Source organism: Anser anser (genome assembly GCF_964211835.1).
Source record: "Anser anser genome assembly, chromosome: 1".
NCBI classification, from domain to species: domain Eukaryota; kingdom Metazoa; phylum Chordata; class Aves; order Anseriformes; family Anatidae; genus Anser; species Anser anser.
Genome location: NC_139720.1, coordinates 183,626,955 through 183,643,095, shown reverse-complemented (window position 1 = coordinate 183,643,095; position 16,141 = coordinate 183,626,955). Strand labels below are relative to the sequence as shown.

General features: G+C 38.6%; 2 long non-coding RNA genes across 22 annotated transcripts in view; one reads left to right on the top strand and one right to left on the bottom strand.

The window, feature by feature from the left end:
- Positions 1-16,141, top strand: part of LOC310883765 — a 94,672-nt gene that overhangs the window by 30,932 nt on the left and 47,599 nt on the right. The window lies entirely within an intron of this gene.
- LOC310883733 overlaps positions 1-16,141 on the bottom strand; it is an 87,789-nt gene that overhangs the window by 68,619 nt on the left and 3,029 nt on the right. For 11 of the 21 annotated variants that reach the window (XR_014573702.1, XR_014573703.1, XR_014573704.1 and 8 more), the window contains exons 3-5: positions 14,160-14,234; positions 11,497-11,567; positions 8,659-9,082 (exon numbers count right to left, since the gene is read on the bottom strand). This is a non-coding gene — a long non-coding RNA (uncharacterized lncRNA). Of the gene's footprint in view, positions 1-2,492; positions 5,429-8,658; positions 9,083-11,496; positions 11,568-14,159; positions 14,235-16,141 lie in introns of all 21 variants that reach the window. The other 10 variants (XR_014573698.1, XR_014573699.1, XR_014573700.1 and 7 more) reach the window with 2 other exon arrangements.

Here is a 16,141-nt window from a genome sequence, read left to right as displayed (position 1 = left end):
ATAACCTTTTTCCACGCTATGGCAGAAGAAAAACTCTCTCCTCCCTTATATGTTCCTTTCACATACAAGGCAAAGATTTCTTCCTGACCTCGTATGCCCCTTAACCCTGAGCATCTGAACAAGACAAATCAACCATACGTACTACAGGACTCAGAACACTGAAGGACAACTTCAGTCATAGCAGCAACAGATATTTAGCAACAGTAATAGAATAATAATAACATAAAGCATACACAAAACCCCTCATTTCCCATATAAGTATCACACAAATAAGAAATACGGAACAAAAAAGGTTACAAAGAGCATGCTACCCTGCCAAACTAATTCCTTTTAGAACATGATTGTCAATAACTTGTTTCCAGTGTTTTGTTTAAATTTTGTAAAATACATAAGCTACGGTCTAATTTTACATTAGACAACAGATTTCTTCAGAAAAACAAATTTATATCATTTGAATAAGGTTTATAATTTGGCATTTCTCAATTCAACACCACCGTAGTTGCTAACAAAGATGAACAATGCGTTGGAAAAGCCACGATCTCTGCAAATTATTTATGGATGTGCTGACCTGGTACTCAGGACAACGGGGAGTAACCTGTGTCAAGGGCAACTAAAAGCACTGCTAATACCTTACAATTCTGGAAAATTTTCAGTAGAAAAACAATAAAAGTAATAGGAGGCCTGATGCGAGGACAAGGAAGATTTCTGCAATGTAAAATCACCATTCAGGGAATTTAGGTAAATTAAAAGAGTTTGATCAAATAGAAATGGGATTTTTTTAGAGTAATGAGCAGATATTGTACTAAGACATGTTAATGCTCATAAGGAAAGTTTATGTCTGTTAATACTGAAAGAAAATGTAAGAATTTCTGACAATGAGAAATCAGATATGCATTCAAAGACAGATATATTTTCATCTGATGAAGCTGAGCAGTCTAATCTTTGTCTGACGGGGACCCAATACTCACTTGTCAGGAAACTACATCTACTAGTTGTGTGCGTATATGAAAAGAGAGGCAGCAAAGACAATTAGTGATACTCAAGGACAATGCAATGACTAACAAAACAATTCTGTTACGAGTTCCTGGGGAGGATGTGGTCGGGACAGAGGGGTTAATGCTGCCAGACTGCTCTTCCTGGCTCCCTTCTGGGAACCTCTTGCTGTTGCTGACAGCCTATCTGAGGCTGGAGGAGTAGGGGGGGCGAGCTCTCTACCTTTTTGTACACTCCTGAGCAGTGGATCCCAAATGTCTGGAACAACAGATTGTTGTCAGCCCCTAACGTTTTTCACAAACCAGCACACATCCATCTGATCAAACTTTTAATTGAAAACACTATTTTAAACACCATTAAATGTGGTTTAGCCAAAGAGCTGTTCAGCCTACCATAGCCTTGTAGCCCATGAGGGGTTTGTGGCCCACAGCTTGGAAACCATTCCAGCCATTTCAAAGGTACAATGCTTCCTCTACTTCCTCCCTCCGTCCAAACCTTCTGCTTGCTGTGTGAAACATTTCTGCTACTTTATCTGATTTCCACACGAGATTAAATTTAGGGCCTGCTATTGCTTTTAGCTTTCTGTAGTAGCAAACTGGCATTCTCCCTTGCCCACGGGTTTGCAAACAAAACAAGTAAAACCGATCTGGCCATCCATAACATTACTACTGCCAGATAAAGGAACAAAGAGAAGCAGAGGGTTGATAAATAAATAAATAAATAAATCTGCAGATTTAGGAAAATGGGACAAGTTTGCATTTGATTCATGTTTGAAAACTTATCACCAACAGACTTTTATTTACAGAAAAGCTATAATTTTGCACAGGTTGGATTTTGGCCCCAGCTGGTCCAAGATAAGTGGAGTTTTCAAGACCAGTAACAGCTGGGATTTGTGCATGTAAAAAGATGCATTCACAAAACTATGGCAGATGACATTGGTGATAAGCAGCCTTCTGCCATCTTAAAGGTCACCTAAGTTACATACAACTGTGACCAAAGGCTAATCGTTATTCTATTCTAAGAAACAAGGAGTTAAGAGTCCCCTACTAAACATTTCCATATATTAGAAACCCTTCTCATGTTACCTACTCCTCGGTCAACATTTTGCCATATTGAAGAATCGATTCATTTACTGGCCCTGCACAAGAGCTATGCCATACCTTCCTCATTCATTTCTATGTTGCGTACAGTTCCCATCAATGCTCAGAATTGCCCAGCACGCCAGCATGACTTCTCTGTTTCAAATATCATTTTGCCAGTTTTTGCTAGCATGAATTCCGCCCAGAAAGATTTCAAAAAATTAGCAGGAGCTGGTAAAAATTCATGCAAATAGCAGTAAAATGGCTTGAGAACCACGGCTTTTCACAGCAGCGAGGTAACTACCTATCAGCTTAACAGTGCTGCTCCACCACTGTGACAGGCAGGAACTGTAGGATCAAAGTCTGTATTTTAAGCTCAGCTGGGGCTGTGAAACCCTGAGAAATAGGGAAGCATCTCACCTCTTCAGCTTGCAGGCCCTGTTGTGGTTAGAAAGAGCAGCTACAAGTCCCTGCCTTGCTGAATGGCAGCGCTGCTCACAGCCCGCTGAGCTCACAGCTCGTGGGGTGCTGCCCCTCCCTGCTGACGGATACGTGGCCTCTCCTCAGCTCCTGCTGTGAGATCCTTCTCCGACTCTTCAAGGGTCAACATCAGGTCTGGCTCCAACTGAATAGTTCCCTTTTATCATCTCTGAGCTTTATCACTGCGCTTTTTCAGGCCATTTAAGAACAGGTGGACCAGCAAAGGTGTCAGTACCAGTCTTTGGGAGGCGGCACTGTTAAAATTGCTGATTAATTGCTACAGTCTTCCTTATCTTGTACCCATTTAGTAACCCACAAAGAATCACTGCGTTAACATTCTTCGGTGTCAGACTTTTTTAAAGATTTTTGGGTGACCCTTTTCCATATTTGTGTTGACTCCTTCAAATAACTAGCAAAGCTGTAAGACAAAACTACCTCGTACGAAAGCCAAGATGATAGTTGCCCATTATACCCATCCACGTTCCTATTAATTACATTCTTTATCATATTCACTGGCATTTTGCCTGTCAGGGTAGTCAGACTTATTAGTATATTAGTCCGCGATCGTCCCTAGAGCCCTTTTAAACCTGGTGTCACGTTAGCTACGTTCCATCCCTCTGTTATCAAGTCCAATTTAAGTGATGGATTATACAACACAATGCACAGATGACCAATTTCGTTTCTCAGTTTCTCTAGGACTACTGAATGAATGATATGCTATCTGGCAATCCGTTAATGCTTATTCAATCAAGTTGTTCAAAAATCTTTTATTGATATTTCAAATCTGAAATATTCCTTATAATGAATTACTGTTATGTGGGGGTGTCCATAATCTCCCTGGAGTAAACCCTGCTGATGCAAAGAGTTCATTTGTTTCTTTCTGCAATGGCTATGCCTTTAAATATTCTCTTTGTCCCTTGATTGTCTATTGAACTTGCCACCCTGCTAGCAGAATTCCTTTATCTGTAGAATTTACGCTTGTCAAATTTTTTTTTTCTTTTATGAATTTAGCCTGCTGCTCTTCAAAATCTTTTTGTCCTGCCTTACAATAGTTCTACAATTAACTTGCCAGAATCGTGCTCTTTTCTTCTTTGATGTTCAGATTTCATTTTTGGAAAAACATCTATTTAGTTCTAGTAACCTCCTCTACTGTTCTGCTGTGATGGAGAATTCTTGTTCAATTTGGTTAGAATCAGAAAACAAAGTCTCTGTGCCTCTCATGGTCTCTTTTAATTTTTACTTGAATTATTTCTTCATTTGTATGCAATTCCTCTTTTTTACACACTACTGGATTTCTTTTACTCTTACTCTCTCCTACAAATACGACACGCTTCAGTTTGGTATGACATATCACTGCTGAATGGTTCTTCTATAGTTACTTCGTCAACTAAGTCCTGTGTACTAATCTAGACTAAACCAAGGGCTGTCCTCACTCTTCTGCATTCTCTAGCTGGTTTGCTCAAAAAGTAATTCTTGATGGTGCCTAAAAACACAGCTTATGCATGACGGCCTAATGTTAAGGCTATCCAGTCCATACATCGATAACCAAGATCTCTCATTATGATCAAGGTTTTAGGCTGCATAGCTTCTCTAGTTTCCCCCAGTATTTCACAGTCACTGTCTCCATCCCATAAGTAGTTTACAGCTCTACCAGGCTTCTCCTATTCAGATACGGAAACATTTGTAATTATGTTTTGTAGTTTATCCTATTTATTGCACAGACCAATCCGTTGTCTCTGCATCAGGGAGACTAACGTTCCATCATTTCTGTGCCACCTATGCACTGATATTTCAGTGTCCCTTGGAAAGAAAGGAAAGGGACGCATGCAGACCCACTTCCAGAAAGAGGGCGACATACCTGAGGAATTCCTGATGCATTTCATGCTTACCGCTCTTCTGAAGAATCATGATCTTCAAGGTACCAGGGAAACAGAGCAGTATGAGGTAGCAATGTACCTAGATACCAAATCAAAACTAGCGCAGGTTCCTTCTCAACAGAGAACCAGGTGGCATTTGAAAAAGGACTGACCAACAGGATGGCCTGAACAACAGCTTGTACTTATTCAAGACTTCGGTACCAAGAGATGCTGTGTCAGGAACGGAATGCACTAAGGAGCAGAAGGACGCTATGGAAGTATGTGAAGTCCTTTAAGCTTTTGTACACACCGGAGAACTTTGTAACATTCACATTAATTTCCTTCTGTGAGGACGGAGAGTTTGTGGAGAAGACGGAGAGGAATGAGGGATGCTTTCTGGACGCAATGCCAGTAGCTATTGACTTGGGTCTGACAGCTGAGAAGGCCCCTGGGGGCTAGCATTTCATCTGTTCACTGTGACTTACTTCTTTCCCTTTTGTGAGGCTTCTCTTTGTAGCACCTTTTTTCTGCATTAAATATGATGTGACACAAGGCACAGCAGGATCCAACAGCTACACTGCAGTATCCAATGAGCATTCATTATTATTTATTTGTATTACCACAAATCTTAGGAGGCCTCACCCTGTATCCACTTCTCGTTATGCTGGGCCATGAATAAGCGTACAACAAAAAGAGTGTGCTTGATTTCTATGTAAAGAGACAACAGAGATTATTGCAAAGTACAAAGGCAACGACAAAGTATTACTGTGATAAGCGTCAGATTGCTTTAAGCTTCACAGTGCATAAAACTTTTAAGAAGATATTTAAAGGAAGAGGGCGAACAGTTCTGTTTATGAAGGAGTCAACCAACACATGAGAGGCAGCTGAGGAGAAAGTATCCGGTGTGGTGTGAAACCTTAACAAGCAACTGATGGAAGCTGGTATCATATGTTGATCAAAATCAGAGTCAACCTCTTGATACTGAAGGAGAGGTATCAGGTAGAAGTAGTCTTGATGGGCCTTGAAAACAAAGACAGATAGCTTATCTTTATTGTTTTAAATTGAAGGAGGAAGTTTAAAAAGCCAAAGGTGTAAGTTTGGAAACTGATATGTACAGTAGCACTTTGAACAGGTAACGAGCATTCCAAGACTGCATTTGTCAAGGCAAAAGAAAAAGATTTTTCCAATAAAGATATGATCCATGGAAAACCTGAATGAAAAACGCAATCGTCCGACAGAGAAGAAGGAGCATCCTTAAAGTGTTGGAAAAAGGTTTCCAAAACTCAGATTTAGCCTAAATTTGATGACTTAAAACAAACGACAGCATGATGGTGTCATTCACAGAGGTTTTGTGAGGACCTCAACTTAAATATGAAAAAATTACTAACAGAAGACCAATAGTTGTAACTGAATATAAAGAACCAAGAACACTACTGAAGAAAATTTTCATGCATTAGATCTGCTTAAGAGTGGGAAGGAAGATGGGAGGAGGTATATGAAGTGACACATTAAACATTGTTTTTCCTATACTGTGAAACGAGAAAATTCTTTCAGGTCGCATTTATTGCTAAGTTATTACAGCTACCTCTGCTACCGTGTTTTGACTTTCAAGAGTTGAAGAAAAACAATGTTCATGATGTTGTAAGATGACGGGTGCCTCATTCAACAAACAAAAACATGCTACATCCAGCTCAAAGACAGGACAGTGGTGATACAAGCCAAGCAAACAGCAGCAGAGAAAAGGATCTTACAACTTAAACTTACAACAACTAACATGCTGAATGTTCAGGCACATTCCTTTCCTCTTCCTTTTTATTGTACAGAACCAGGGCTATCATCTCAGTTTGCCACTGAGGGAAATTTACTCTGGTTTGGTATTTCCAGCTCTTGAAGTATTCCCAAACCTGCACAATGTGTGGCCATGTAGCAAAAGCTTACTCTCTACATTGCACCAACATCAACAGCTTCTTTTGGTGACTGCTTTCGTGCTCTTCTCCTAGTTTTACTCATTTAGGACATCACCGCATGGGTCGAACCAAAGAAACGAGCAGATCAGGTGCTCAACCATGGGGTTTAGCAGCAGTGAGTAGTGGAAAGCTGGTTACAGCAGGAGACAATTTAGAGTTCCTTTTCTTCTGAATAACATTTTGTAGCAGCATTACCACAGGCAGAATAGAGCCGTGCCCCTACTTTATCTCCCTCAAAGCCCAGGGAAGTTGCTGTCTCAAGAAGGAGATGCAGTCAGATGTAGTTGAGCTGCCCTCCGCAGCGATGAGTGAAAAAAATGGAGGCATATGAAATATCCAGGGGATTTTTCATACCCCACTCACTATCATGTAACCTTGTTTCTTTTTCTCTTCTGAAACTAGATCTATTCTGAGGTACTTTATTAATCTAGTGTGGTGAGGGAACATAGGAGGTTGGGTTATTTTACAATCACCTCATCTCCCTCTCCTTTTCTTTCTTCTACCCAACTGAGTGCGAGTAAGAATAAATACAGCATACAGGATTAAAAGCTAGAAACAGTAAATCACTGTAAACACAATGTATGCTGATCAAGAGTTTTGATGTAAAATGAAACGTTCAACGTTTTCATTGTTATGAGAAACACCCAATGTTCTCAAATCATGATTTAGTTTCATATTGAAAAAAATCTCCATTTCATTTTATATTCAGAAATCTCAAAAGAAGCACCGTTAAGCTTTTAAACTGGAAATTTAAAATTTGCCATCCTATAAAGAAAATAATGGAATTGTGTTTTGAGCTTGCTTCAGGATGGTATAAATTATGAGTTTGAACAAGAAATTGTCTTCTGCTTAGCACCAGCCATATTTTAACACACATAACCCATTCTCCTCTGTTCTTAGTTGCTACTGTCATCTCAAATATTATATATCTACATCAGTTTATACAGATAATTCAGAACTAGTCACTAACTCTTCTTCAAAGCCTGCATAGTCCCCTCCAACAGGAAAAAAAATGCAGAGAAAAACATTTACTGGAAGTTTTAAACTAAATAGATATGTAACTTAAACTTAACATACATTCAGTGCAACGAGAAATACCAGGAGCTATGTGTTTAAGTTCTCCCTTCAGGCATATTTTTGCCATCCATTTCTCTATTTGGTTGGTTGTTTTTGTTTTGCTTTTGCTGATCAGGCTCTCTAGTCTGCTTTTGATCTGAGTTTACGATTTCTTCTTTGGTCTTGCTCTCTCTTCAAATTCCATTCATTTCACGCTGCTCTTGTGCCAAGCAAAAAATAAGAAATCCTGCCCTCCTTAATCTTTACTCACCAATCATTGTCTGTATCTTTGCTCCATAGTGAAGAATCTCTAACTGTCCTTACATACAACTCCTCTACATCTTAACACCTCAGTTACACCTCATAAATTCCATAACAATTCCAGTTCTTCTATTTTTTAAATATTAAGTCCCACATTCAAAAAAAAAAATGTATTTGAACACCAGAAGGGAAACACACCATCATAAAAAAGGGCATGGAGTTTATAATGCCACTTGTGTTCCACAGGCAAAACACCTACATGTAGTTTTTGTTCATTAGGATATAAAAATAGGAGTCGTAGCAATGACTGTACCCATAGCTACAGGAAAAGAACTTCCTCCTCAATCCAAGCATATTTATAGTTATTTTGGGTGAATCCACTGACATACAATATGGGTAATTATTATTGATTAAGCACAATGTACTTAGTTACAATAAAATATGTAGTTCCTGCCTAAGAAGACTATAGTTAATCAGCATGCACGATCACATTGCTGTTCAAAATGCCAGATCAGTTTAGTTTAATTTAACCAAGTTCCATTGACACGAGTATAAGTGTATATTTATTAACATTTCAATGTTCAACTCAGCAAGACAATTATGTTAGTAAATCTGTTTGTAATATCTACACAAATACTGGTGGTATAAACAGTTTTTATAGATCTATAAATTTCAAGAAGTTTATGGGTGAAAATACAGAGCAAGTCAGCAACATGCTATTCTGAAAACAACGAAAACAAACAAATTAGAACTCCCTACCTAGCAGCAGTACAGAAGGACTCCAGGTTCACATGGTGAATTACACAAGAATAATGAAATCCCTAATGGATGTATTCTATGTATTTTCCAAAAAGAACTGAAGTCACACATAAGTCAAACCTCTCGGTTAACCTTTTTATCATTATTAGTTTGTCAACATCAGTAAAAACTAGCTATTGAAAAATTCAATCATTTCAGTGTACTTACAGCTGAATTTTCTCATCATGTGACCAACTATCCACAAAGCCTCAGTGCCATTAAGAAGTTTTGAGGAATATATTATTTGGTACTGCCAAAAAAACATAATTAAAAGAATGCATGTAAATGATATTTATTTTCTAATTAGGAACGTTTTCATGATTATTTCATGTCTAAAGTACATTTGGGGGAAAAGCAGGACTTACATTATCCCAAAAGGCAGGTTCCAGCACAAGCAATGATACAGTGACAGAATTCACAGTAAGAAGTCACAGTAGGGTCCTGATCTTGCAACTGAACTTTCACAAACAGAACCCTGCGCTATTGCAGAATCTCCTTAATTTCAATAGGGCCCTACCCACACATAATCAGTTACAGAGTCCACCTATGTGGGAGTGACAACAGCGAGAACAGGACCCATTCCTCCACACACCTGCAAAAATATTGGGAGAAAAAAGAATTAGTAACATGCAGCAAAGCTTCTGATAGCCTGTTTTACTACAGCATTTAGCACATAATAAAGGAGTTCCATACATCTTTAAGTTGCGTGTTATTTATAGGAATCTTTAGTTCCCTTTTTACAGAATGTTGACTTAAAATTGCTTATGGGTTTTACATGTAGTGACAGCACATCATGGGAACTTTTAATGATACACATTTGAAATATACATTTAGATGTATTTTTAATTATTATTCTGCAAAAACTAGTTATCCTAGTTCCTTTGGTCTACAATGCCAGTTGTTTTATAGTGCTTAAGCCTGCTTAAAATCTGTCCCACAACATACATTTTGGGGAGACAGCATAGGCCTGTGAGTTTATTGAGGTCTTCATGATCATGAAAATATCGGGCCACATATAGTAGCACACGAGACCAAGGTCTTTGAAAATACATGATAAATAGCGGTTACTTTTAGACTAAAAGTGAGCTTTTAAAAAATAAAAATCCTTATGAAAATCAACAATAATTATTTCATAAATTTAAGCTCTTAATGAACATTATTTAAAACAAGAAGAACAAATGTAACATTAAATATATACCACATCTTCACTGTTCACACAAAACTTAACATTTATTATCTGACCTTGCTGTTCTTATTAAACACGCATCTATGTTGATCTTTGAAAGGAAGTTACAACGCTTTTCTGTATTATAAACCATTTACAAACAGGTTAGCTATGGGTTCTATGAAATAATATTTAACTGGTGACAGTATGCAAGAGTACTGGTGATAAAGGACCAAAGAACAACCACTAGATCTTAGAATCAAGCAGAAGACATTTCTTCGTTCCTTTAATATAGATACAGTTAGAGAAACAACAATACTTTTCAAAATAAATAAATAAATAAACACAAAACTAGAAACAAATGAAAGATTTGAGAATCTAACAGAGGAACCAGAAGTTCCATACAGATGGAATGCAGTCATTTTTTCTTCCTTTTTTGTTTCTGAACGACCAGTTGTTCTCTTACTGGCTGTGATTTTGTCAAACAACAAACTTGTAAATAAACAGAAAATGGTGAAGAGTATCACTGTTTTTGTTCCCTGCCAGGCTGATGGTTTTCAACTGGGCAGGAGGACAATTGAAATGTACATTTCAGATGTTACAACACATTTCAAGGCAGTTGTCTTACAAATAAGTGAATTTGAAGTGGGTTTTTTTCCTCATTTTACTGCTTTTAAAATGTACGTTTTATACGCATGACTGTTACTATGAGAAATTCAACTGTGTCTAAAGATCAGTACTCCAGCCCTGTTTAAAAAGTGTTGTATCTTAACCCTGATCTAATGTTACACAGAAGATTTAGAAGTATCAGACACCAGTCAAGTTAGTGCTGCCCACCTAAGCCTGCAAAGTGAGTGAACCAGTACCTCTGGCAGGTGTCATCCGCCAATTTCTCACTGACTGAGAAGAGGGGACAGACCGTATCTCTCATGACAATCGGTTCTCTAGGTGCCATGACCATGAAGCTTGGAAAAGTAATGAAGTCTAGTTACTTAGACAGGCCTGTACATGTCCCCAGCACGCCTGTGCAGCATTCCCAAGCTGACACTACCCTGGTTGGTTTCCCACTCCCTTCTAAGTAGTTGCCCTAAATTCCTTCGCAAAACACCAAGTTCTCACTACCGAGAGCAACCCACATTGCGGCTGGGTTTAAGAAACACATGCCCCGACTGTCAGACTAAATAAGGAGGCTAAGTGGCAAGTTCAAGGCCAGGCTGGATGGGGCTTTGGGCAATCTGGTCTACTGGGAGGCGTCCCTGCCCATGGCAGGGGGGCTGGAATGAGGTGATCTTTAAGGTCCCTTCCTACCCAAACCATTCTGTGATTCTACAAAGTTAACAGGTTGAACAGAACAGAAAATTTCTAAGTCCGAGCTGCAGCTTTTTCTATCCTGGGGGCACAAATTTGAGTCTTTTCTCTAATCCCATCTGCTAAGAACTGTAACTTAAACTGCAGAAACTTGACTTTGTAACCTCTATCCCTGGATCAAATGCAGCTGAAATTAAGCGCTGGATTCAAAAATTATGAGGAGAAAACAGAATCCTATATAGCTTGTTTTGTTCAGAAACTGGGCATGTAAACACTGTAGCATAATCATTGTGAAAATAACTAATGAATTTTATGTCTTTACTGTTTTCATTCAGGAGTCACACCACAAACTCTGCTATAACTGAACCCAGATTTTTACACGATGATAGTATAAACGAATCCAGAGAATGTAGAGACTGTTTTAATAAAACTGTCTTTGTTTTGCCACTGTGCACAGGACCCTAAGTATATGTCACTTCATAAAGGTGAAAATTTAACAGGAATAAAATTTTATCCATATTTTTTGAACTCACCAAGACTCCAGTGGACTGCCCTTCATGTAGACCCCTGCTTCTCTTCCAGTTCCATTCTGTATCTCCCAAGGCTTAAGAAAAGTTCAGTGATAAATAGCTCAGTAACTGAATGGTGACATTAAGTTTAAAGAATCAATGAATCTATTCAGTGTACCTTGACTCTTTTTTTTTTTGTTAATATATATAGAATAAGCATAAAGGTTATTTAAAGAATCACCCTAACATCCCGATGCTACTATCTGGATTCAGATCCTAATTATCCCAATTTAGAGAATTATTTTTAATAATAAGCAGGTCCCAGTTCCCTTCCTTAAAAATGGCATCCACTGTGCTCTTCATAGCCTTTCTATTGCTCTAGCATTGAATTTTGACTTGTGTTTCTCAGCAAAAAAGGCATAGTTGAAATCAGAGGGTTTTATTTGCTGATGGATTCCAGGAACTGATGAAAGAAGGAAAGAAACTGAAAGAGTGTAATGACCTCTCCAAAACTCCAATAAAAGGAAGAGAGACAAAGAATAATCAGTGCAGAAAAGTTAACAGAAAACTGGACATTAGAGGAAAGGTTAGAAGGAGACAATGTGAACAGGAATAGCCAGGGAAATTAAAGTAATTTAACAAAAAAGGGTGGAATACAAGAAACAAAATTATCATCTTAACAGAGCAATGAGAATAGGATTTTCAAAACCATTTGACTTCTATTGAAGGAAGAGAATTACATAAACTCCAAATATGCTTTAAGAAAATTTTTAATAGACTTAGCTTTAACCGTTTAACTTTAAGCATATGGAGGATCTAAACTCTGCTCAGCTAAACAACTGAAGAAGTGCTTAAATTAAAAAAAAATAATATTAATAAATCATCTTGTAATCATTCACTACGGCTGTAGTATCAAGCATGCATTCAGATCTGAGCCCCAACTCCTTACCCTGCTTACATGCTGACTCACACTTTGGCGCTCGTCTGGCTCCAGCCTATTGGTTATCAGATAGGCAAACTCAAGTACAAGACGCAAGGGACTAATGTGGATTCTCTCACCAGCTACACTCATGCGAGTATCGTGACTGAAGTACGAGATTAATTGTTTCATGAAGCAGAGTGTAAATAATTAAGTGCTTAAAGTTAATTTGAGAACCAGGCCTCAAAAAGAAAACTAAAGGAAAAGTAGCTGAGAAAGAAAAAAGAAACAGACGGTTGAATCTGTATTAAAAATAAATGACCTCTGGGTTATATCTCAATGCACTCTGCCTGAAAACTACTGCTTCTTTTTGGCTGAAGTATTAAATCTTATTTTTAATACATGAGATGGTAAATAACTCTGGCAAAGGTTAAATTCGGTCAGTGGTTGATGACAGTACTAAAGTAATTCTTAACGCAGGGTGTCGTTCAGCTACAGGCACACAGGGCTCACCATCTCTTCTGCCTACTAAACACACTTGCACTTCCAAACCCACTCTGGTAAATAGCTGGGAGAGGATTAAGACCCAGTATTCCAATCTCTATGGTAACGACCATAAACGTAGGAGGAAATGTGGAAATGATAAGCCGCTACTAGGGTTCTGTCCCTTTTACTCCTTACTCTACAACACAGTTACTAAAAGAAAACAGAAACCGAGCCACTCAGTTCAACACAGTGAGCCAACAAAGTTCTGGGACATCTCTCAGCATCCTGTGAACTTCTGGTCATTGTGATCCATCTGCTAAGCTACGGATCGATCTGTGCAGCGTTACTTTGAGCTGTCATCTCGCTGACTGACCACGAAGCCAGTACCAACACTCAGCAAGTATATTCGCACATACGCTCCTGCCACTAATACTCCGTCCTTCACCTACAGCTGTAAAAAAGGGAACTCCCTGTTTTTCAGATGCATGTTTAATAAATCCATACATGTAAGAATCACAACTTAATGTAGGTAGGTAGCTAGAGTAAGATTACAGACCTGACTAAGGCAGTAAGTTGGAGATAGAATTAGTTCCTCAATAGATTCAGCCCCCTCTTCATAAAATGGTTAAATAATGTGTTGCTCTTTTTATGAGAATCGCGAGCATTACTAAAATTTTATAAATGTTTTGAAGCTCAGATTTCAAAATTTCCCAGAAATTAGGAAACTAGGGAAGCAAATGAACAACTTACATCAAGCCATCTTAAAAGAAATGAATTGAACAGCATAAAAGCAAACAAATTAGTGCTAGCTAAAGCATTACCAGATCCCTCACTCCTGCATTAATTTCAATAGCACTTCGTTTAAATGCAGGCATACGTATCTATGAAGTTTAAGCTTCAATCTTTCAAACAATTCCACATTATCTGAGTTTTACCCCACCGACTAGTGCTGCTGATAGAAACACTCATGTGGGCAGAGTTCAGCACGTGCACAGGACTAAGGCTAAAGCAAGTAATAAAGAAATTAGCTAATAAATTCAGTGTATAACTAACCATTATTTTGAAAAGTCAAGGACAGCCAAGAAGATAATAAAGCTTGAGAAAGTAACAACTGATGTACTGCGGGGAAGATGAGAAATTAAGTTATGATCCCAGCAATTACCCTACAAAAAAAATCTAACTTTAATACCAGTTAAATAACAGAATTGATGCTAGGGAGAAGAAAACAATAGGGCATCCCCTCAATAACTTCATAGTCACGATAACCACACTATTTTCTCACCATTTGATGAGTCCTCTTCAGTTCAAGGCTGAAGTTTGTGGGTGCTGCGGAGAAGATCACTTGGCAACTGCTCTGCTGCAATTAATCCATAAAGAACGGGCTTCAGTTTTCACAGGTTACAACCCAGCACTCTTCGCAACCATACAAATCCATTGAAAAATGACAATATTTAGAAGTTACAGTTAGGCCATTTTAGCAAAACTTCACCACAGAACCTAAGTTTAATAACAAATCTTTCTTAAATCCTCAGGGATGTGTTCATGATCATGAGTTAGGCCTACAGCTGTGTCAGAGTCAGTATCATCAGGTCTGAATGAAAATATGGTAAATCCAACTTTTTGGCTGTACCGTTACTCTTTATGTTATGCTGAGCATTTCAGACACTGAAAAAAAAATAGATTGAAATTTGGCTATTGAAAAATCAGGTAGTCTACAGTAAAAAAAAAATAATAGTTAAAAAAAAAAAAAGGTTTCCTTTTTCATCTATCTATTTATAGGAAAATCAATAAAGCAGATGCATGTCCTAATCCAGCACATCCTTTTTGCAGTCCATTCTGCCAAGAGAAGTATCCCTAGATCAGGTCTGAATTGGTGAGTTCAGAATTTGTTTTCACTGCCACTGCAGCCTAACGACCATGCGATAACAAATGGTGTACACTTCGGTCCTTGCTAAATTACAACCTCCATCACTGCTCGCACACTGCAACGACTAAAGTAATGAATTCCAAATCCTGTGTTTGTCAGGGCAAATCGGAGGCCGAATGACTACAGAAGGAAGCCGAAAACTCATAAATGAAAGAGGATGTTCAACTACAGTTACTAGATTATTAAACCGAAACCTTAAACTTCAACTGCTATCAAATTTTCAGAAGAGGTCTGAAGGGAGGCCTAGATGAATCCCTAACAGGGATCTAGCAAAGAAGGCTGGATAAGCACCAAGAGCAAGGCAGGGCTTAAATTAGAGAAATAAATATAAAAAATGTTGGAATTCCCACTGGCTGCATGCACATATGCCATACCAAGACCAAAATAATCTGTAGATGTGCAGTTCTTGAAAACATTGTTATAATTGCTACGTGTGGGTGTATCTTGGCGCCCTCCATTTGGTCCTGCTCACGTAGGAACTGGACCAGGGGGAATAACAGGCAAGTACCCAGGCAGACCAAAGCATCTAGCTGAAATGTTACATAGTAATGACACAATGCCAGTTTTCATTACAACAAATGCCTCTAATCCGCATGGCTGTAAAATAAATCTTAAAAACACATAGCAAGGTAATTTGTAAAGTAATGCGTGCCTGAGTCAGAAGACAGCCTCCAGCTTTCTAATCATCCCCGGCTAGCTAGGAGCTTCTGTGCCATTTTGGCAGATGCGTATCTCGCTTTGGTTTTGCCACCTCTCAGCTGGACCTAGGCAATTCGGTATACCCAAACATCAAGTCAGCTGCATACAGCAAACTCCCAAGCAGAGGAAGCCGGAGGGGATGTCATCTCAGCAGTGGAGGTTATTACAAGTCCTTCTCTTCCACTCAATACTCATTTTCTTTAGAATTTTAAATTAGAGATTCAGGGTCCCCAGATCCTCCAGGGCCTAAATCCAGGGCTCCTAAATGAATGCCTAGGCCTCTAGACTGCATCCCATTGTCAACAGTTTCTCTCCTGACACAAGACAACTTGCACAACTAGGGGAGAAAAGCTAACATTTTTAGAGACAGAACATTCTCGGGGGCTGGTGCAAGTCTAGGGAATGAATATGCCTAGGAGCTAAGGGCCATCAGAATCCCAACCACATTTTCGCTTGAAGAACAAAGCACATTACTTTGACCTTGCCTCACTAACATAAATACACAACACGTATACGGAAAAAAAGACAGATGAAATAAACTCAAAACATTCAGCTGCACACGCTCCTTCCCCTGGCAACAAGAGAACAGATAATATGACAAATGCTGGTAACGTCACATGTTACAGTAGTGGGAGATT